General features: G+C 37.4%; 1 protein-coding gene across 1 annotated transcript in view; it reads left to right on the forward strand.

Annotated features, from left to right (window-relative positions):
* DACH2 (dachshund family transcription factor 2) overlaps positions 1 to 24176 on the forward strand; it is a gene marked incomplete at both ends in the record, with an annotated part of 268230 nt that overhangs the window by 179576 nt on the left and 64478 nt on the right. The window lies entirely within an intron of this gene.

Here is a 24176-nt window from a genome sequence, read left to right on the forward strand (position 1 = left end):
ACAAGAGTAAGGTTCAAAGACAGAAATTAATCCTCTGAAGAGAATATCTTCTTTATTTATTCTTATTTCCTTTTCAGGTGAATAGATCTTACTCAAACAGTGTAGAGTACTTAGAATAAGGTAGACCCATTTTGTATCAGGAAGCTGCTGTATATCTATTATAATAAGGGCAGATTCATTTGACTCGGTATTTTTAACACAAACAATCCTAAAATACACTCTTTACGTTTTGGAAGCTTGCACATCCTCTATTTTCATTATCAGTTCAACAACAGAGGCATTTTCTGGTCCCTCATTGCTTTCAGATATCCACTGGCATTCACTGATGTCTGACATCACGTGTGTCTCTAAAGGCGAAGCCACTCTAGCAGTTTACTTGCTTGGATGGTGTATAGTGTATATGCATTGTGCTATCAAAATGGTAATTTATTAGACCAATAAAGCAGCAGCTGGGAGGTCTTAGACTCATTTTCTAAAGGAATAACTTTGAATTCATGACAAATTATGCACAAAGCAGTCTTTCCAAAAGTGATATTGCCTTTTGCTAATTTTGTGTACTCATCTGTATTGAAGAAATCTGGCTTCCAGTTCATGCATTGAACCCTTCTCCAGCTTTCTATTATGTAGAATACATATTTCTTATTCACCCCTCAGACCCTAATCAATTAGTGCATATTGAATTAAAAAAAAAAAAAACCTGAAAAAGCATATTTAGTATGTGTTGTTCTTTGTAGTCTGTATGTAGTTCAAAGTGAATTACTCAATTTCACTGAATGCTAATATGACTAGAAGATAGAATTCTTACAGAAAAGCAGGGAGGCTTCAAGCAGAAAAGATGTGGGACTCGTATTATGGTTTTTAAAAGCTGCTGTAGCAAAGCGTGCTAACTTGAACATTCATGGTTTGGTGTGTTTTATGTTATGGCAAAATTTGTGTTCCTTTGTGGAGAATCTGCAGTACAGTAACAATATTATTTTAGGTACCTCATTGACAAATTTTATGGAGAATATCATAACCAGCTTTTCTAAAATACATCAAGTGGATGCATATTAAACTGAAGTTCTCTGCAGTTTAGCAATTCAATGAGTTACAGAACTGACTCAATACTAATTCAAGTATTTGGAAAAAGTCCCACTGACTTTAACTGAAGGTGCAGTGGGGCCCAAGGATAAAGAAGTGGTATCAGTTACACAGAGATCTTTTTCCAATTCTTTACCTTGTTCATTGCCACGTGCAGTAAAATTACCAAGAACGTGTTTTATGGATTGAGTGCCAACATCACTTGCAGGAGGAGAAATAAGTCCTTGACTGAAAGAACTACTAATACACTAATAATCATAATTTTCCTTTTTTTTAGTATCTGCAATACTAGCTGGAAGTCACATTGTTTGTAATGCAGTGTTTCTCCCTTTCTTTGGAGGGTCTTTTTTTTAAATAATAAAAAAAAAAAGGTTTACATTAAACAAATTCGGCAGACTGTGTAAAAAAAAAATTCCAATGTAATTAATGTGCACTTTAATTAAAACTGTCTCAGCTGAGGAGTTATGAAATATTCACTGTAGAAAAGTCTTTGGAAAGTGATAGAGCCTCAAAAGAGTCACCATTTTGTTTGCAAGTTGATGCGCACTTTCAAACATTGATTCATGTGAAGAGAACACCACTGCAATTCTGTGTGCATGAAAGCTTTCCCTAACATTGGTTTTGCTCTAGACTGTTACAGTTTAAATGACTGTTAAAAGCAATGGGGATGCAGAATGAGAAACAAAATTGAATTTTGAATTTTTTTTTTTTACTAAGAAGTAGGAAAAAGAAGTGGAGCAAAGGAGTCAGAAGCCTCATAAGTGAGTAAAACATTTTATTTTAGGAGAGAGACCTACAGTTTCTTTGATTTGAGGTTGTGTTTAATAGCTTTTGTAATGGCTGCAACATGACTCTGCATCTAGATTTCAGCATGAATAACAACCTGTTCGTGTTTCATTTAGCTCCAAATGAGAAATTCTGTCTTTTATTGTTTTAGGAAATTAGTCTGTGTACTCTTGCTCCTGGAACTTTATAATTAATCACTAAAGGTTATGGCTGTTGAGAGTTTGTGGGAAATAGATGTCTGAATGATTATAATTGTAGCTGTCAAATCAGAAATATAGTTGTACAGAGCAGAGGACCTTTTGTTTGCTTTGATTTTTTTTTTCTTTTTACTGTAACACAGACTTGAAGAGTTGCAAGTTTACTTTAGAAAAACAGCTATAAAGATTTTTGTTTTATTGCCTTGGAGTTGCATGTTGACTTCCTTTGGAGAGTATAAGATTTAAAACCACTAAATATTTCAGTTTAGAATGTGTGTCTGCCTCTTATTTCCATAGCCTGATGAGTGGAGTGGTGTGTTTTGTTAGTGTTTTGGACAAAAAATGTCATATGCCTTGAAACTTTACTGACTGACTTTTTCAGAAGTGAGCCATTATATGCAGGTCATTAGTGTAATAAAAAAGTGATGAGAACTTCTGTCATATCCATTTCAGTATCCATTTGTATCCCAAGTTAAAGCCAGAATGAAATCATTTTGGATGAGCTTCTTTAATAATGCCCAGAATTTCACTTAGGCAGTTTCACTGTCTGTGCATTATGTGCATATGATGATACAAGCTTTGAAGATTTTCCATATATAAAGTCAGAATTCATGCCATCAGTTTACAATCTGAACTCTAACTCAGGATATCTGTCTGTAATCCTTCAGCTGTTGCTCGAGTGTCCTCGAGTAGGTTACAGGCATGGAACTGAATTTTAGAAGAGTGCCTATGCAAATGTGCAGCAAATAATGTGCTGCTTTCTTGCTTCCAGTTTTTGCCATCAGGTCCTACCTCCTTCCTGCTATTCCATATTAGTCATGGTGGAGGCTGGAACTGCAAATAACTGATAAAAAAAACTCAACAACTTGCTGCAAGAGACGAAGCTGAAGCTGTGGAAAAAATGTACCTCGAGAATAATAAATTGTACATTTGGTTTTATTTGAACTAATCCATTAGTTCACAGGGTTGTGAAGAATGTTGTTAGACATTTGAACATTAATATCCTCCTTCTCTCTGTAGAAGAGAGATTTTTTGCACCTTCCTACTCATCATATGAAGTGTTGAAACAAGCTCTTCAGGCAGTAGAAGAATCTCATGCAATCCAGCACTGTATGTTCTCTGCTGTCCCACTGGTCTGTACAGTTCATTCTTTGGGGCTTTGTGTCCATCTTCATCTTCTCATAGTATCTGTGAAAGAAGGTTGAATTGAGAGAACCCTGTAGTTCACTGAAGTCCCAAGAGATGAGCCATGCTGCTGGTGGCACTCCGTGCATGCCTGGGAATTGCCTTGAGTGCCAAGGATTGCCGCAGCCACAGCAAGTCACTGATATGTGTGCCAGTTGTTGGGCCTTCCATATTCCTCTCAGTAGGAGCAAGATTCTGAGTCTGGCAGCTGGAGCCAGGTCTGCTGGATGTATCTGAAGATTGATTTGAGCCTGGCCGCGTTGCCAGGTTTCTTGCTCTGTGGAAATAAGGTGAACAAACCTCTCCAGTTGCACAGAAGTGTTTTTAAAGATCATCTGTTCTGTCATTGTGAATACTAAGATTAGGTGAAGCGACTTCTGGAAATGAGCATATGATTATCTGGGAAAATTGAAATTTATTTGAAGTCATAGCTTTGTAATTTTTTTTTTTTTTTTTTTTTTAATTTTTGTAACACGGTTCCAGGTAAATTATGAGAGTATGTGGTAGAGAAGGAGTGTGGAAGATAGACTGCGAAGTAAAGTATTGGTGGGATTACCTTTAAGAATGCTGTGTTACACAGCTGCATAAACAAAGAAAGATCAGTGCATGGTAATCTGTGACAGTACCTGTTTGTACAGAACCTCAGTGCAGAGAATAAAGCAGTTATTTCCTTCTGTTGGCTTTTGGAGTTAACATGCATGATTTAATAAATGTGTTTTGCTTTCCCAAGAGAGATATCAAACGGTACTAAGTGTTTCAGTGGTATTTCCTTAGGAAGTCAAAATGTTATTCTGTATGTAGAGTCTTGTTGCTTAATTTTCAAACAAGGAGCTAAGTTAGGCAGAAAAGAAAGGAAAAACACCCTGGCTTTTGGCATATGAGGATCAGAGGAAAAACTCTTTGTAGGAGGAAAAAAAACCACAGTGTTATCTTTTTATCCTTTTTTCCTTTCAGTACCTGCCATGCAGTTTTCTCATAAATGCAAACATCCTTCACAATCTGTTTAAAAAACCACAAATACATCACTCAGAGGAATATTTAAGGAACCATCAGGAGGGAAAAAACTCATTGGTTTAATGGAATGCTGTCAAGGAAAATCAGCATCACAAACGACACAGGAGCAGAATTGATACTTTTGCACTGACATGTTAAAAGAAAATCCCATGCATTATTTAGAAAACCCAGAAATCTGTCAGCTGTATGATTGCCGAGTTAGCAGAAGCAGGAGGATGCTGCTCAAGTTGAAAAGAAACGCGTAGGCACAGATCCATATTGTAACCTTTCATGTTCTCCACCCACCATGAATACCCAGCTATTACACGGTCAGCATTTTTTTTTTAGTTTTTCTCTTTTAAAATGTTCAAGTGCTTGAAAAGTCAAAAGAGGTAGGTCTTTTATTCTAAAAAGCAGGATGCCGAGGCTGTTATTTTATTGTAAGAGTAAAAATGATGAGAGCAGAGAACAGATTTTTTAATCCTAGTCCGCCATGCAGACTTCATGAAGTCATTTTCCTGTTGTTAAAGCAAGTGTCTTCTGTGTTACGTGAACAGGGAGTTATTGTTTCAAATATCATAATTTTATTTAAACAACACAAAGCATTTGTGTCATTTTTGAAAAATAACCAATCAAAATGATCATTGATATTTTTAGAATCAGTTGAAAAGCTAATCAGGCACACATCTCTTTAGTTCTCCTTTTGTCAGGAGGAATATATACAGCTTGAAATGAGCAAAAGTTTAATCTATTTTTGCTATGCCACCTCATCCAAAAGCTTGACTCCAGACCTACCAGAATACTAAACCATTGCATCTCACAAATTGAGACATCAGTGCTATTTCTTCAGTTGCATACCTGCTGGTTGTGGCCCCATAGGCAGTGAGGACCAGCTTTGTCTAAAAGTGTTTATCCTGTGGCCTTAACACTTGAAATAGGATTCACGTATCAGTGAAGCTAAGTGGCTTCTGGGGTGCTCTTCCACATGCTGGTTTGGAGGTGTCATTTCTGGGAAGTTTCCTTAACGCACTGCAAGTGGTATCTAAGAAGTTGTTGGCATATGGGGTGAAGGAACTCGAACGTAGCACCAAGCTCTGAAAAGCTTTACCAATTTGCTGCTTGTTTGTGGTTGCTGACTGATACAGGGTAACTCATTCTGTGCAGGAAATCTGAATGGAACCTTTGGAGCCAGGGTGCGGTAATTCTGAGGGAAAAGCTAGAAGTGCTGTTTCAGTTTCTAGACACAGCTCCTCAGGTGTTAGCGGGGAAGTGGAAAGTTGTTGGGTTGGTTCAGTCATACCTTGTTTGTATTCTGCCCAGGTCACTTCTATTTCTTCCTAATCATGACCGCTTACATAAAGTCCTTTTAGTCATCCTCCAGTCTTTGCATGTAAAGCACAAGAAAAATTGTGCTTGTATTTGGCAAGCCTGTGTGTGTGTAGCACAGAGAGAACTACCACTACAGGGTAGTTTCTGCTCTGTTATCTTTCGAGTGACTGACACCCAGCTCTCAAATATGAAGCAGTTTTGTCTGCAGTTTTAAAAATAACAAATGTAACTTTGGATAACTTCTTAAAATGGAATTATCTGCACTTTTGTGTGGAACTGGTGCATCATTTTACTTAAAAGGAATTTATTTTTTGGATATTTCTTAATAATTTTTTCACATGAATAGAGAATACTGGTGTTTATATAAGCAGTTAACTAAATCAACCAATGTAATTCATCTTAAATACCAAGCAAATCTACAAATGTACTTCTTAGAAAGGTTTCTGTCAAGTGTCAAAACTATGGCTTGTGTGAGTGTTTTTTTGAGTGGGCAATTCACAAGGGTGTATTTTTCCACAAATACCTTGCAATTCGATGTTAGTAAATGATTATGAATGGAGAACATATATACTTGTAAGTTTATATTTCAACAGTTCAACGTATCACGCAGTCTGTTTCCTCGGTATATTTTGGCTGTTATCTTATTTGAAGTCTGAGAACTGCTGTTCTGCTTTTTCAGAGCATAAAGTACTTTTATATATATATATATATATATATATATATATATCTAAAGACAGAATGACTTACAATAATTTTTAAGTTTTTCTGGAAGAAAAAAATAATACAGAAAATCAAGATTCGTATCTACTAAAAAAAAAATTCCTAATACCTCTGGCTGTACATGGCATAATCATAAGCAACCTCTCTAGGTTCTTGCCATATCTACTATCAGAAGTAAGTGCAGGGAAAGATAAACTAATGACAAAATGCAAATGGTCTGGCCAAACTGCACAGAATTGAGAGTTTTCACATGTCTGTCACCTTTCAGATCCTTTACAAATTTATAGTCTCAAAGTGCAGAGGTCTAAATCTTCAAAGCTTGAAAAACAGAGGTGCAGCATGAACTAATCTTCATTTTTTCCCCTATCTTCTTACAGCAGCTCTAATGGAAATGTATTTTGTTTAATGACTCTGAAATCCTGTTTGTAATTAGATGTGGGAATTGGTCTTACTTTGTAACAGATGATACTGGAATAATAATATGAGAGATGCTATGCTGAGACCACTATCCTCCTAAATCTATATCATTTTTCATTTTATTGACAGGAAGTGTGTTCCTGGAACAATGAGATTGTTTTTAAAGAGTTCAAAAATAATTTCTAGTAAAAACTCAAATGAAAACATGTTAGCATTATTTTGAGTGTATCCACAGAAGTACATTAACCTTTTAACTTCATTTTTAATTTTAGTAAACTGTCTTGTAATTGTTGCTTTGTCACTGATATAGTCTTTGAATTGATGCACCAAAAGGTAGAGAACTTTAATTAATGACAGGGTGCATAGAATTAAAATGTATATCATATTTCAGAAGGATTATTTAAAATAATTAATTTTGTCCATTAAAACACTTTTGCAGTCACAAATGAAGTAATTAGGAGTGAGCGTAGAACATGTGAGTGCAGGCTGAGCTCACATAGTCCCTTCAGAGCGTCAGTTGTCTTCACCACGTCTTGATGTCATAAATCATTTTGGCCACTCTGGAGTCAAGCGTACGTTTCTCCCTGGTTATAATTTTCACATTTGTTACTAGGAGCAGGTATTTGTGGTTAAAATCTAATCTTTGCAGGAAGAAAGCAGGCTGTTAAAGTGTCCCTTGTTATGATGAGATCTTAATGTTCCTCTGCAACAAAGATCTTTGTGGCTGTGTGTGGAGCAGTGCTTAACAGAAATGTACCAAGCTTGGGATCATAGAATCATAAGGTTGGAAACGACCTATAAGATCATCTAGTCCAACCGTCTTCTCATTACCCTGCTACCACAAGCACTAAACCATATCTTGCAGCTCCTCATCCAGATGCCTCTTGAATGCTGCCAGGGACGGCGACTCCACCTCCTCTCTGGGCAGCCATTCCAGTGCCTGACCACTCTCTGAGAGAAAAAGTTTTTCTTCATGTCCAACCTGAACCTTCTCTGATACAACTTGTGGCCATTGCCCCTTGTCCTGCTCGTTGCCTGGGAGAAGAGGCCAAATCCCTCTTTGCCACAACCTCCCTTCAGGAAGTTGTAGAGTGCAGTGAGGTCTCCCCTGAGCTCCTCTTCTCCAGACTGAACAATCCCAGCTCCCTCAGCCGCTCCTCATAAGACTTGTGCTCCAGACCCCTCACCGGTTTTGTTGCCCTTCTCTGGACACGTTCCAGGGCCTCAACATCTTTCCTGTAGTGAGGAGCCCAAAACTGAACACAGCACTGGAGGTGCGGCCTCACCAGTGCTGAGTACAGGGGATGATCACCTCCCTGCTCCTGCTGGCCATGCTATTTCTAATGCAGGCCAGGATGCCGTTGGCCCTCTTGGCCACCTGGGCACGCTGTCAGCTCGTGTTCAGCCGAGCATCAACCAACATCCCCAGGTCCCTTTCCTCTTCACAATCATCCAGCCACTTGTCCTCAAGCCTATAGCGCCACATTGGGTTTTTTAGTTTAAATGTTTTAGGAAGTCCCTGCATCTGCTGTAGGACAGGCTCTTATGAGTTCTGTCCTGGTCTTTGGATGCAGAGCTGCTGCAGACTTAGGGTGAGGAGGCATGTCTGGGCTAGGTCTGACTTTCTGATCTTGGTGCTTACTGGAAGAGGGAAGGAAAAAGAAGAGCGTGGTTCCAGATTACCTCTCTGAAATGCTGTTTGCATTTTATGGTAAATCATTGCTGGATCAAAGCATTGTTTCTACATAACTGGTCCTGGGAGCAGGAACCATCAACTAGTGATTAGCTGAACTCAGGTAATTTTGGCTGCCCAAACTGCTAAAAAGCATGCCTGTCTCTCCTCAGATTTTCCATAGTGCTACCAAACAATAATAGTAAAGTACCATCTGTCAGGCATATCTAATTTTTTAAATTTTGTTGGGGATGGGATATCCTTTATGTACTTTATTTAAATAAAATCTTGTCTGCCTATCGTTGTGCACAATGTAACATCCTTTTTTAAACACTTGCTAACGTGCTTGATCTGTGCAGTTTAATTTCCAGTTTTAGTACCTAAGGGTGCAAAGAATCCGGTATGGGAGGAATTCTGGTATTTTAGGAAAAGCAACTATTGATGACTGTCACCCTTAATATTAAGGAGTCAAATTCAGTCTCTCACCAATTATGTTTTAGCTATAAAAAATACTAGAATATTTTAGTTACCCAATTATGTTTTAGCTATAAAAAATACTAGAATATTTTAGTTACCTTTTAAAGTCTGGAAAATTCTTTTTCTTGTTAAGGCCTGTTTAAGTCAGGATGAAAAGGGGGATATCACCTTTGATGCAGGCCACATGCCGAGAGTCCCCCAAAGGATGGCATTGATAGTGGGACAGCAGCCAACAGTGGGACTCTCGTGAATTAAAATTTTAATCAGATTTTTTTTTTTATACCCTAACATACATTTAATTTATGTTTGAGTCTATAAATGTTTGTAATGCAATCATTTGGAATATTCTTTCTCTCAAAAGAGTAATGTTAATCCAAAAAAAAAAGAAAAAAAAGGGTTCTTTTTTGTTAAGGATTCAGCACTAGATTTTTGCAGAGTGCCCTAAACTGACATTTCTACAGCTGAGATTTGATAGCAGTTTTACTTGCAACAGTTGGTGCTGTTTAAATGTCTAGCTGATTTGTGAATTTGATGAGACAGAAGTCACAGTGGGCTCAAGTAATTCTGCCTTTACTTGCACCCACCAAGTGAGAGACATTCCTTAATTCTGGAGCAGGAACTATATGGGTAAGCAGGACATGCATAACTCAAAACCACATTACTTTTTATAGAATACGTTGGCTAACTTGAATAGTTGTATCAGGTTTTGCTTTCCTTTATTAAGGTCTTCATCCAGAATAAAATCAGGATTATGCATTTATATCTATGATTTTAAAAACAGGCATCTGACAATCTTGCATAATAGGTTATGCTTTCTGCTCCATATTCTGCTTTTTAAAAAAAGCTGAAATCCAAAGCTGTCAGTGACATTTTGGTAGAATTTTAGCAAGTACAGTCGTTACCAAACTAAAAATAGATACAGGTGGGTAGTCTGTATTTTAGCTCCTTTAAAAAAAAAAAAACAAAGCAAAAAAACCCCACAACCTGAAGTACCCATACTATCCACTAACTAGCTAACTGCTTGTATATAAGCAGCAGCAATTTATCACATTGTTCCATTTGCAATTATGGCAGACCAGCAGTGTTGTCGCTAGCCAAGGGTAAATGTACTTTTATCACCAGAGTGTGTTGGAAATGTTTAATTTCCTCACTGCAACATCTTTGTCTCAAATTCTTAATTTCATGAGAGTGTAATTTAAATTGGATCACTAAAAAATACTGAACTGTGGTCCATTTAGTCACGGAAAAAAAAATTGCTTGGCATCATGCACTTGAAATAATTAATTAATCCGTGATTTTTTTAAAAGAAAAATGCTGTGAATTTTTACAACGTGTTACAGATGCTGCGTTAAAATGTTTATTATCTTGGAAACATAACTAGTATTATGTTACCTGGTAGGTAACTGGTATATGTTTTTGGATGGCTACTCTGTTTGTTTGGTTTTCCAGGCACATTTCATCTTCAGAAGAGCAGTAAGCATGCACCTAATGATTTTAGGTTGGAATAGCTGGGGCTTTACCTAACCTGTTTTTACAGCTGAGGAGAAGAACATGTGTAGGCTAATGGTTCTGTGTTGTAGATGAGCACTCTGTGTGCTGTACGATATGGCAGCATGCAGATCTGGTTCAGCCCTGGCTGGTGAGTTCAGGATGGGCCATTGCAGTGTGACACTGTCCCTGAGCTCATCTCTGTGCTGCAGGGCACAGCTTTCAGTGCCGTAGGAGATCAAGGCTTGTTCCTTATCCACGTTCCTAATGGAGCAGGAGCTCTTCCAGCATCATGTCTGACGTGGTTGTCCAGCTTAAGTTGAGGCTTGCCTGCCATGTCCATTTTTCCAATTACTGTGTCTTCCTTGTTGCAGTCCTGTTCTGCAAGTTACTTAGAACAGTTTATTCCCTTATTTATAACTGCACATGTCTTCTGTTAAAGACTATTAGTGATTCTACTATCTGTCATCCCCTCCTGACATTACAAAAACCTGCTGTTTTGAATGTGCCCCATCCTGATGATTTTATAGCTACTTGGTCAGTTCTGACCATGCTCCCTTGGCCTCTCTCCGGGTGATTCACATCCTGCGAGATCCCAGAGCTGATGCAGAGCTTTGGTCAGGGCCTGCCAGGGCTCTGGGCAGCAGCAGAACTGTGTAAGGCGAGAGAATTTCTCCCAGATATATATATAGCCAGCTTGTATATGTGTGTGAAACCACTACTTTCCTTATGTTTCCCAGAAGCCAGTTACTGCTGACCTATGCTCACCTGTAGTCTGCTATAATCTCCAGATCTTGTTTTATTTTTGTCTGAAAACCCAGTGCGGGCAGTCAGACCATGCTCTGAGTTTGTGAGGATGGCTGTTCTGTGCATTCATCTCTTTGAAGTGTGCACGAAAGTTTACGTAAATTTTAATAAAGATGCTGGGTAGACAGATGAGTAATGCTGTGCATGTTTATGGTATGGACTCTAAGATGCTAACATCTGTTGTTAAATGTGAAACATTTAATCCAGCAGAACTTGGCCATTTTATAGGTGTGTATGGCCTATAATGGTCAACTAAGGTACTTTCTGCAGGTAAATTAATATGGGTAGTTGAAACTGAAAATCAACATTTCCTGTTTAGCTCATGCATTTTTTTTTAACTGTACAGTGCTATCTGCAATTAATAGTCTTTGTTGTATATCTTCTGTATTTACAGTATATGTGACAATAAAACCTTTTTTGACATTTAATCAGTGGCAGAGTTGTTCTGCTCTCATTATATATTCATGAACTTCATCACCAAGACAAGACATAAATGTTCAGCTTGTCTTTAAGATCAAGCATGCATTGATATTTAAAACCTTGGAAACGGAAGGACTTGTTTTGTTGTGTCTGTTCTGCATCTTTACAATACAAAAATGAGACGAGATTCCTTCTTTTTAAGGAGATGCTCGGACTTCTGTAAGGATGGAAACAGAGGTATTCTGTGAGAGTTGTGAGACTTTCAGCATATCTGTATGTGAGTTGTATATTCAGTTACCAATGTAGTGGGACGTAACTGCCAGCATCTTACCCCATCCCTGTAAGGCAAATAATATGAGTTATAGTGGGATTTATTTTCTCGTGTTTCAGATGGAAATTTGAAAGGTATTTGGAAGAAGTGTCTGCAGGATAGACTGTTCCTATAGACTCTGTTTTCTGATCTATTTGATGAAAATGGGGGATTTTTACATTTCATCCTAGAGAAATATTCCTCCTCATTTGCTGCATTTATTTTATTTTACTTAATAAATTTATTAATAGATGTGTTTTTTGAAAGTTAAATTTGAGTTTATTCCATTTATTTTTAAAATTCTGGATTCAAGGAGTAAAATCCTTTAGAAAATCCTAGAATAACTAGCATGACTAAGATTTTATTTCATTGTTATAAATACCAAATATATTTAGATAGATACTATATGTTAAATAACACTTTTATGTTAGAGATTGAAATTTAATAGAAAAATATTAACTACCAGTAGGGTGTTTGAGAGAAATGTGTAGGCATCAGGTATTTGGGAGCCTTGCTGAATTTAAACCCTAGGATTCTGTCTGTAGCAGAAGTATTTGCACTGTTCTATTGCTTGTGTCTGCTACTCGTTTTCTGTCCAACTTAGTAAAAACTCTTCATTCTTTGAAACTGCCTTGAATAATTATAGCCTAAACCCTGCCCCTGTACTACATAAATGGAAAGTCTCAGTCATCAGATAGTACTGAATCTTCAGTTTGGATTAAAAAAAAAATTATATGCAGTTGTGGCACTAAAATAAATGGCTGGTGCAGTGGTACAATAGCTCACCTTCAAAATTTAATCATCTACAAGTGCCATTTATTTTCTGTAAGCTCATTCCTTTTTATCATCGTTTGTTAAGCCTTTTTTTTTCCCTTGCTGTTTGTTTATCTATTTTGAGTGTAGATTCCAGGCATTTATTTCCCCTCTGTCTTAATAGTGTGGTTGGTATAAAACTGTTTTAAATGCTATTGGCATTACTTAAATTACCAGTTGAACGTTCCATTTGAAATTGCATCTTCCCTAATCCACTTTTTGCAGATTTGTCCTGGAATGTTCATTGAAGCCAATTTCTTTGCTTTTCAAGAAAATCATTTCCCTTAGTTTGAATCAGCAAAAAGGGAACTTCTGGGCATCAAGATAAATGATTTTTTAAGGGCTACTGGCAGTCACTGTATTATTTTTGCATACGCTAATATTTCCTCTCCTTGGTAAGTTTGCAGTTGAGCGTGTTCTGAATTCAGTGACTAAATCTGATATGTTAAGTGTGTTGGTAGCAGCACACAAGGGTATGTGGTGGGAACATGGACTAGATAAAGAGGATGGCCTTACAGTTCTATTTTTGAGAAATCACAGCTATCTTTATCGTAATGCTGTTGTTTTAACTTTAGAAATGTTATATAATACTGCTGCAGCATATCATTATGAAATGGAAAAATCAGTGATCGCTTTAAGTAGTATACAAATAAATAAACAGCTTTAGCAGTCCAAAGAGGTGAGTTTTTTCCTTGGTTTTTGATATGTAAATTGGATGTGTCTGAAGTTTTAAACTGAGAAGTGACGAGCAGAATTTGTGGTTAGCCTCATAATACAGCTGTAACAACAGGCATCTGAAAAACAGTGAAGGCATTTGATAAAACTGCCAAGTAATTTCTCAGAAAGGGCTTCACTAAATTTCTTGCAGTAGCAATGTGCCTTTCACATGTCATAACTTTGGGACAGGATTTTGTTTTAAAGAGAATTAGCCCCCATCTCTGATGAAGGGCTGTATGGAGGAAAGACTTACACGAGTGGTTTAACACAGAAGAGGGAAAACAGTATGATGAACATGGAAAATAGATTTTTTCCTTTTCAGCAGTTTGTCCTATTCATAGCAGAGTGAAATCTTTCTGCCTGCTTATTTCTGTTTTATCCCTTGGCTTTCCTTTGTTTCCTAGCTTCCTCAGTCAGAAACTTCCTTTTGCTTCCCTGAAAGTCATGGTAGCATTACTGAAATTGCCATGCTTTCAGTGGCTCATAACCCACTGAAGTCAGGAGAGTTTTGATGCTTGTTCTCCCTTTGCTTATACCTAAGTGTATTGCTTTTCAGATTTGCTTCCCCACTGTGTTATAGTACCTGCCCTTCCTGAAATTCTCCCTGGTCTTTTCCCTCCTGTGGATGGTAAATCTGCCATTGCTGTGGGTGAAGGATGAGGGTCACAATGGGATGCAAAGAAATCAGGCAAGTTTTATCAATTGTCTGAAGTGCAAAATAAAACGTTGGATAGGGCATTGCTGACTACAGCAGTGCTGACACGCGTCAGGAGCACCCACAGAGGCACGTATTTCTGCTTTGTTTGAGAGCACTCAACCCTGTGTGATCCCAGGAGGTGGAGGCTGCCAACAGAGTCTGTAAGTGTGCACAGCTGTGCTGCAGGTGGGAGAAGGCAGCAGAACTGCTGCCATCCCTCTGCCCAGGACATGGGCATTTGCTGCCAGTGGAAAGGCAGGGCTGTGCGCGGTGTTACTGATGTCACATGTGCGCTGCACACGGTCAGTCACAAGATTAAAGAGTAACTTAGAATACTTTGATTAAGTGTCAGGCCAGAAGATGAGCAGCAAATAATTTTGATCATTTGCAATGTTAATGAGAGGACGGTTTCACTAGAGGACTAAAGGTGTAATTATGGAATTGGAACATTGAAGTGGAATAAAAAAAATCGCTAATCTGCAATGTATGTTTAAAAACTTTGGTTATATAAAGAAACAGTCACCTCAGCCAAATTTTCAGCTTCTGTAAGACTAAATGTAGATTTAACTTAATTAAAAAATACTTATGTTCTTCTGTGCTGCGGACATGTTTGCCTCATAAGAAGTAAGCTATTTTTAGTCTTTTGTAGAAACCTAACCCAAAATGAGAAAGTACTTCAGATAAAGACAAACGGGAATTTTGATCAACCTTTAGGTAGTAGGGAGGAGTTCAGTGTTGAGACAGAGAAAGGTTTTGCAGATGCAAAAAATGTCTTAAGGAGATGTTGTAGTTTGCATAAATTCTGTGAGTTTTAAAAGGGATAAATTCAGCTGCTTTCAGCTTTGAGAATATGCCAAAGAACTGTACAGTACAAATGAGCTACTCAGAAGAAAATTCCTGTTTCAAAATAGATCAATTAAATTTTTGTACTTTTTAAGTATTTCACATTTTTCTTCCAAAATTCAGTGAAGTTTCTTCAGTGCGTAGGATCTCGGCTGTGCCTTTGTGTGAAGGTCAGTTTTCAACTCTCTCTAGAATATATTTTTTTCAAGAGCTGAAGCTATATGGATGTAGGAAAAAGTGAAATTTATGTGAAGAGTCTTTCATCTAAGATCTCGTTCAGTTAGAAGCACCCATGTATGAAAGCAGAAAATTCATTTGTGGTTTGTAGTTAGGAAAACGTGTCAGAAAGCCAGAACTGCTTCTGTGAATATTGTTTTTTTTTTTTTCTAAAAAAGATCTTGCAACCGTACATGATTTTGTTTGGTCTTTATGAAGAATTATGTTAGATTCTTTTGTGACTCATACAGTGACAATTCTTGTGGTAAATGTTTGTTTATATTAAACTCTGTTTGCTTATGTTTAACTATAAAAAGTGCATAGTTTTAGGTGGCTATATGTGAATGGATATAAGTATATTAGAAAGAACAGCTAGCTACAGAAACTACAGACTACCCAGATTTATGCCTTCTGAATTGGAGGTTGGTAATCTGGCCATGTTCACACTTTTCAATGTACTTGGGCTTGATTGCTCGGTCTTACCTGAATAATATAGCCTGGAAGTAAGGCTCATACCTGGATTTTATTTTTTTTCCTATTGAATTCATAGCTAAAAATCTATCACTTTCTGATCATCGATAGAATAATCTATGTGTTGTCAAATTTTCACTTGAGGAATTTGGGACTGGGCTCTAAGCAACCCACATTTCAGGGGAATCGTGGAGGTGTTGTTTGACTGATTAAGTGTATAGAGTGTACGTACCGAATGAGGTGCCAAGTTTCAGAATCAAAGATGTTTCGAGCTGCGTAGTGATCACAGGTCTCTGTGACACTGAAGTGAGGCATTCACCCTCTTGGTGGATGTTGCTGTCACACTGTGCTGCTCCCAGATGAAGAGCAGCGCTTTGAAGCAGGAGCTGTGCTGGAGGTGTGCTGTTAGAAACTGCCTTCTTCTTTAAAAATCTCGACAGTGAGCATGACTTCTTAACTGAAAGCTGCCTCGAATCTCAGAACTGAAAATATATCTTCAAGCTTCCCAAACGGAGGACCTCTGGGAAGAGTGTATTTGTCATTATGTTTAATTTGCACATACCTCACCAAAGAAAAGGCCAGGGGAGCTAGGCCGAGAACACAGCTGTACAGGCAGCTCAACTAATTGCCTCTCCATCCTCAACCTCATTTATCTTCATTTCTTCCCAATTATACCAAATTATCAATAGTCTCTGTTGCATCAGAGTCTTAATCCCCTTTATTCAGGCAGCATTAGATAGTGGCAGATGAATTCTTGGAGGGAGTCAGGGTAAACAGCCATGAAATGCCACCTCTGGCAGATGGCATTGCTCACAAGAAATGTGACAAAACATTTGGAATTTGTTACTAGGCATTGGTATGAGAAGGCAAGCTGTCAATATTTTTCTAAACGATAATCAAGGTGGTACATACTTCTATCATAAGCAGAAATGAATCTTATCCAAAACCTCGAGCTTCTTTAAGTTCAGCTTGGCATTCTGTTACTACATATTGTTGCTAAAACCTCTCAGTATTTCTTCTTGAGAAATATTTTCCTTTTATCTAGTATTAATATCAACATCTGAGTAACGTTTGCTCGGATGATGGCTAGTAGCTTTGTATACCTTAGATAAATGCTTATTTGAAGGCCTAGACTATCTCTTAGTCAGTGATGAATTTAGGATGCTTTTTCTTGAACAATTTATTTGGCACTGTTGGTCAGTTCTAGGGCTTTGATCCTGCTCCTTAAAGAAACCAATGCAAAGCTGTCACCTCTCTTTGAGAAGTACTTCACTAGAGATTGGCTGAGAGCACCTGATGGCTAGGCTTGATGAGGAAGAAATATATTCTGGAAATCAAAACTGACTAAACATGGAAGATGTCCATGTGATGTGGAAGGTATATATTCGGTTATTAATATGAGCAAAAATGAAAGTGAGTTTTAAAGGAAGTTGGCTTTTAATGAAGTTTAAGGGGTTTTTTGCTTGTTGTTAATTAAATGAAACACCATACATTTCACTACTGACCTTTTATGTGAATTAGGTTTTGGCAGCACTCTGAATTTTTTGGAAGTCTGTAATTAGTTTGAAATCATGCATCTTTAGAATTAGTGTATACCTCTCCAGTATTCCCCATATTGACACAACTGTTGAGGCTGTGCAAGAGCATGTGTCAGCACTTCCCAGTTCTTTGTGGAAACAGGCTTATGGCAGTAAACCACATTGGAAAGCTTCTGTAGTCATTTGGCTTCAATATATGATGATGCTGGGCATGCATTTTGCTGCTTCTCTTCTCTAGTAAAATGTCCAATGTCAGTGAGTTCTGTCAAGTTGCTTCAAGCTGGCAGGGGTTAGGAAGATTGTCCAAATGTCGAAATGAGAAGTGCCACAGGCTGCATTTAATTCTTTCAAGCCATACTTTATGTTACACAGAGTTCCTCTAGTGTTAGGAATTCTTGAAAAGATTATAAATACATAGTTCATTTTTGTCACTAAAAATTAACATGCAACATTTTGATCTGCAGCTTGGGCTGTTCATAAATTGTTGAAACTTCAGTTGATTTGATTTTGTGCTGTAGTGCTGCCTGTCTGATGTGGAGGTCAAGGCATTCTCAAAGCTTGAAATCAATCCAAACTCACTGGGTAGTTACAGTCACATTACAAATACACACTGCATTTGACTCAGTGGTTATTTCAGTAAGTTGTCAAATATGGGAAAATATTAAGTAATCAAAAAATAAAACCACCCAAATGTGTAGCTTGTGAGGACTGAAGGTGTCGGCAATTGTCATCACTGGAATATGGATCCTAGTTCCTTGCTTGCTGGCTGCAGTTGTTGAGTTTAGGATTTATGTTTTATCCATTTTGGCAGCTGGCCCTACAAACTCTGCTCAAGATCTAAAAGTTAAGCTGTTTTATTTCTGGCTTATGCATCATCAACAGTAATAATAACATGACAGAGCAAATTTTGACCTTGTTTCTATCTGTGTGAAATGAATGTGTTTCTGAAGACTGACTTTGGTCCTTCAGTAAGGAGCAGCAGTCTTTTTTTTTTTGGTTGATGATTCTAAACCAGAAGAGAGAGTTTGTCCTAATATAGTATTGTAATCTTTCTTTGGAAATATATATGAGGCACGTACCACTGAAAACATTAGCAGTTATCATTCAAAGTGTGCAAGGACCAGCTGTGCAGGAATGAACCTTAATCCTGTGGTTACATTTCAATATACATTCAAGATATATCATAGTAAAAGTTTATCCTCTCCTGAGTTTGCTGCCATCAATTCTGTTGAAATTAAGATACATGCAGCCCTCTTTTCGAAAAAGTATTTTCAGTAAACTGTCAGGGATCTCCCTTACCCAACTTTGCAGTAAAACATACGAACGTGTATTATCTGGCCACCACCTCAAGCTTGTGAGGATCATGCTAAAAGTCCCTGAGTGACTGAATAGATGTCACTTAAGACATCTTAGGGAAGAGCCTGCATATGCTTTTGACATTGATTCAGTTACAAAAAAATTAGGGTTTAACCTTAAGTTCCCTCACTCCAAGAACAGTACAGTACAGTGCATCGGAGAAGCTGAAATATTTGTTATTTCTTACTCTAAAAGAACTAGAAGACATCAGAGGAAGGCAGCAGATGAGAGGTTCTCCTCTCACACCAGTAGCACGAGGTGGGTTTCCATAGCATCTCTGGTCAAGCGGTAGAACTCCTTGATGTTACAGGATATTGTTGATGTGGAAAATGGACAACAGTTTAATTGAATGGAAGAGAAATCTAGGACGTTCATAATTCACAAGTTGTTGGAAAATAATCTGGGAGATTTTAACTAGGCTTTTTTTTGTTCACTAAGTATTGCTCTTGGCCCTTGCTAGAGACAAAATAGTAGGATGAAATGGGCTACAGCTGTTACCGTGTTCATATGAAGTCATGCTGGTGGCTATTATTCCTTTATTTATATTGTTCCTCCCTTCTGAAATACCATGAGTAATTTCCATGTAGGAAACCATAAGTGCCTAACTACTACTATAAAGATCACAAGCTTACTATTTGTTCTGTTTGTTTCCTTTGTTGGTTGTTTTCCCTGCATTGTATTATCACGCAATTAAATATCAGGCAACAAAGAAACAGAGACATAATTTATTAATTATTGGATTTTTTTTCACATCCCTTCATGGGCAAGAAGTTAATTGTTTTGATTTATATTTATGCATGACCAAATCAACAAAAGAACTGAATTGAATGATATAGGTAGCTAACTTGGAGAATTGCTTTTGGAATTGATTGTGGTTATTTGCATCCAGCCTTCTATGATCCTTTGGCTTTCAAATCTTACTTTGATGGTGGTACTTTGGTGGTATAACTTGAATCAGCAGACCGATCGAGATGTATTTAATATTTCATATTTAAATGAAGTCGCTGCCAGTTTGAGCCTTGTTCTTCTGTTTATATCAGTGTACTCCATTACACTGTATAGGATTTTCATTTTTCTTCATCTCTTTATTTGTTTTGCACCACTTTTTCCAGTTTTTAGTATTTGTTATTTGAGGAAAAGACTGATTGCTAGCTATTCTATACAAAAAAAAGACTGTTTTAGTGAAAAAAATTACTTGCAGCACTTAGTGAGTAGTTCCTTTACACTCACTGACCAATGTTAGTAGCCATCAGCAATAAATAAATATACCCTGCATTTATCTTCTGAGAAAGCGTATTTCTGGGGTTAATTGAATTATTCTTTTTAGAATTTTAATTGCGATTAAATATTCTGACATTTTAAGTTATCTTTAGCATCCTGTTTGTTTTGAAATAAACTCAGATTTTGTCATTCAGACGATTCAAAAAGTTCAGAAACTATATTCAAATTTTATATGACTTCTTATTGTATAATTATCAACAGATTACTTCACCTATGTTGTGACAGACATATTTTTTAAGTATGACTGACTGATGGACAGATTGGGAATTGCTGAATTAATGGGCACATTTCAAAGCTTTGGCAGGGCTAAGCAGTAATTACATCTGCTGAACCACTTGATAAGTTTTTGGAAGTAACCCAGTAAAGCCATCACTGGATTTCTTGAGTTTTAATATCTTACCCTACACACTTCTGTGTCTTTCTCCTAGGGCAGAAGCTGATACAGCCAGTACACACAGCGAGACAAATCAGTACAGTTAGGCTTAAAATGCAGTGCTGATCTTTCAGATTTTCAGATGGATGGCATGCTTTTAGGAGCTGGTTTAGCCAACATTTAATCTCAATCTGAACAAACAAATCTCATTCCCATTTGAAAATGAGAAAATTTATTTGTGGTAAGTGGTCCCAGGTTGTGGCCAGTCCTATTTAGTCTTCATGAGACATCATCTGTTGCCACTGTGAGGGACAGACCATAGGGCTAAATGAGTCATAATCTGCATCCAGAACAGTCTTATGTTTTCCTGATGGTAAAATGACAGTACCAGGAATATAATGCAGATGAACCCTTCCTATCCTGACTCTGTGTTCAATGATCTGAATTCTGAAAGTTCGTATTCCTCCAAAAAGGTAAAATTTCAGTCTACTTTTGGCTCAAATTAATTTTACCAGGCCAATGTCTTAGTGCTTAAAATATATACATATATATATTATATTATATTATATATAAATATATATAAATATACATATATAAAATCTGCAAGAGGTGAAGCCTGAGTTTCCTTCTATTTAATAAGTAAAATTGGCAGACATTTTAGATAGATGAAGCTCTATGGAACATCTCTTGATTCATAATACCAAATTATTTATTGGTCAGTGAATGTAGCCAACAACTGACATGTGGATTTCTGGTTTTGGTCATGATTATGCAAAAGGTTATTTTCAGGCAAGGAATACATTCTATTTTGATGCCATAAATTTCTTACAGTTGGCAAAGTGGATTCGTAGCTGGATAGATTGTAAAAATGACACTTCTCAGACTGGCGTCTGATCTTCTCCTGTTGGCAAATAATAACTGTATGTCTGTATTGAAACGAATGGAGCTATCAGCTGTACTTTCCATCATGGAGATTATTATATACTGTTAAAACATTTACAGACACTACTGGAGCTCTTGTTGCCTTTGAGAGCTGTCATTCTATCGTACAGAGTTGAAAAATTAGTCTGATATGTAATCTTCCTCTTAGACACTCACATGCTCATACCATGGGAAAAGTTGACAAAAACTTGCAGACTGAAGTGTTTTCAGTGGAGAATGTTCTTTGTAATGACTGTCTTTCCCTGTATCAAGGCAAGACTAGGGTGTGGGTAAAGTCAAATTGCACGGGACAGCTGAAAAACACTGTAGGTACAAATACTGGCAAACAGGCCCACAGTGGTTTAAGGGTACTGGATTTCTAGATAAGCCAGAAGAATTCAGAGAACATATGAATGCTGGACATTCGTATTACCATTGGCGTTAAATACTTTGATACTATCAGTGCTGAAATAATAGCACTCTGAATATTTGCTCTTCTTGGCTGATCTTAGGCTTACTATGCCTGGTAGCATGAAAAATGTGCTTAAAAATAGCTTTAGAATAGAATTGGACAGTGAAAATGATATTGTTTTTAACAATTTGGGTTCAATTTTTCAGAAATATATCAACAAAAAATAAAATGACAGACATAGATTGAAGCAGTGTGATTGTTCAATTCAAAGGTACCTCTGACAGTGGGTTTCATTTAGGTAGAACACTCAGTTTAAGGCTGATAAAATGAATTTGAAACCAAATGAAAGGAAACTGTCACCAAGTTGAGCTTCGATTACTTTCTGGAGATTTTCAGTACCTAAAACTAAGACACTAATTTAATCTTCCCAAATAGATCTTCACCAAAAAAAAGAAGTGGTTTTTATTCTGAAGGAGAGGTGGGTTGCTAGAAAACACGAAGCTTGAATTGTTATGGTATAGAACTGCTGAAGTCAAAGATGGGCAGGAAGCAGCGTTTTCAGGAAACCAGGAGCTTATCACCTGCATGTCTTTCAGCTAAACAAAATGAAACTGGAACAGAGGCTCTTTGTTCACAGACCCGCATGTGATTGCGCATAACCATACGCTGCATGGCAGATCTGTGAGTACAAGACCAACAGTACATATATGTATGTATGGCTTGGGCTGATTTCCTGTATTTGTATTACTTGTGATTTGAATCCCTATGTAAATGAACTCATCTGAATCCCATGTTCATTTATTAATTAGGGATTCAGAAGCAGAGATGTTCAGAATTTGTCCATTGGGCTGTGAAATGGTGTTAAGGGAATGCTTGCCTCATACCACGTAATTTTTGAGTGAATGGACTGGGATTTGTTGCATTAGTTTTGCGTTTGCTTTGTTGAACATAACTGTAATTCATGCACTGATAAATAAGCTCTCTCAAATAACTTCTTAGGACTAGTGAAGACTTCAGTTAGTAACTCCTTCTCTTACCAAATTCATGTAGTTTCTGTCGTTATCTGTGTCCTTCAAAACACGCACTACGTTTCTTTGTAGGTGACTATATAGATGACTGTGTGCAATGCAGACTACTAGGCCTTCTTTTCACCCTCCATATTGTGCATTTATCAGTCAATCTGAAAAGCATAATAAGAACTGCACACCAGATTTTCTGCATGACCTGAACTGGGTGGTTGAAGCAGGTGAGATCTTCTTTAGCTTCTGCTGCTGCCAAGTCAGTGCATACTATAGTGTTTTGGGATGGCTGGACATTTGCCTTCTTTCCAGTTTGGTGTGTCTGTGTTTAAGGAAACTGCAGGCTCTGTGCCTGCTTCTGATAAGTGTCAGGAGCCCTGGAAGATGGAGGTTCTTGTCTCTCTTGCCCTTTCTTAATGCTGAATACAATCTGCTCTGGGACAAGATCGACTAGAATGCAAACAAGATAAGGAAAAATTATCTTTCTGTCCTTTAGTTTTATCTGTTGGAGAGAAGGTCATATGGATAGTGGGTAATAGTGTTAAACATAAAGCTTTTTGTAAATTGTAGAAATGATGTATTGGCATTTTGACAAATGAGCAGACTTCTGAGGGCTCTGTTAATGCTCTTATGACACAAATCAGAATATTAAATCAGAAATTTTAAAATATTAGTAACTTTTCTTATTTAAAATAAATAGAATCTTTTTCCCCTTATACACAAGATGCAAAATAAATGAAATCGCTGTTTTCACTTTCTGTTTTTCCTAATTGTGTTGTATGTTTGCTTTCTTCTTGATATATCTGTCCTATTCCTGTTAATTTCTATGTAAATTTTTCTTACTATATGGGAGTAGGTACTGCAGGGAAGGTTGCAAGTTTTCTTTTGAAGCTGTTATCTTTATCTTTGCAAAGTCACTGTAGGTAGGATGAGTTGAAAGTGAGGGAGCAAGAGTAGGACCCGTGAGACCTGACTTCTCTTTTACCATTTCACCATTTGTCTCACAGAAACCTGGAAGAAGCTGCTCCACAGAACTGGGAAAGCTCAGCTTTTCCACTTGTAAGTTGGAGATAATTAATCTTACTGCCCTTACAAAATGTGCCAGTGTTTAAGAAGTAATTATACTTCTTTCAATTTAAGGGACTTGCTACTGCATAGCAGTTACCTTTGTGGTGTATGGAAGACTATAGGATACACTTAAGATTATTACATTACACTTTTATTATATATCATATTCTCAGCAATACTGTTTTTTCTTTCTGTAAGAAAGAGTGATGGAGAACATAAGAACACAGGAGTGATCTGCAGATATAAGTGTACTGCAATTTATTCTGGTGCTGGCACTGAATACAGGAGCAGACTTAAAAGTGGAGTTTCCAGGAAAAAAAAAAAGTTACTGTTGTCCATATTTGTAAGGAGACCTGATCTGATGATTTGGATTGTATGACAGAACCTAAATTTGGTTTCCTGTGCTTCCTTAAAGAAGTCACTTTTCTCCATGTAGGTAGAATTGTTCTTTCCTACAGTACACTCAGCATAACTCAGAAATCCAGTTGGGCTCTGGTACTGCAGTGTCAGGTCCACAGAAGTGTGGGTAGATGCATGGGACTTTGATGCTTCCAGGAACGAGTAAACAAA

This window comes from Tetrao urogallus (genome assembly GCF_951394365.1).
Source record: "Tetrao urogallus genome assembly, chromosome: 13".
Lineage (NCBI taxonomy): Eukaryota > Metazoa > Chordata > Aves > Galliformes > Phasianidae > Tetrao > Tetrao urogallus.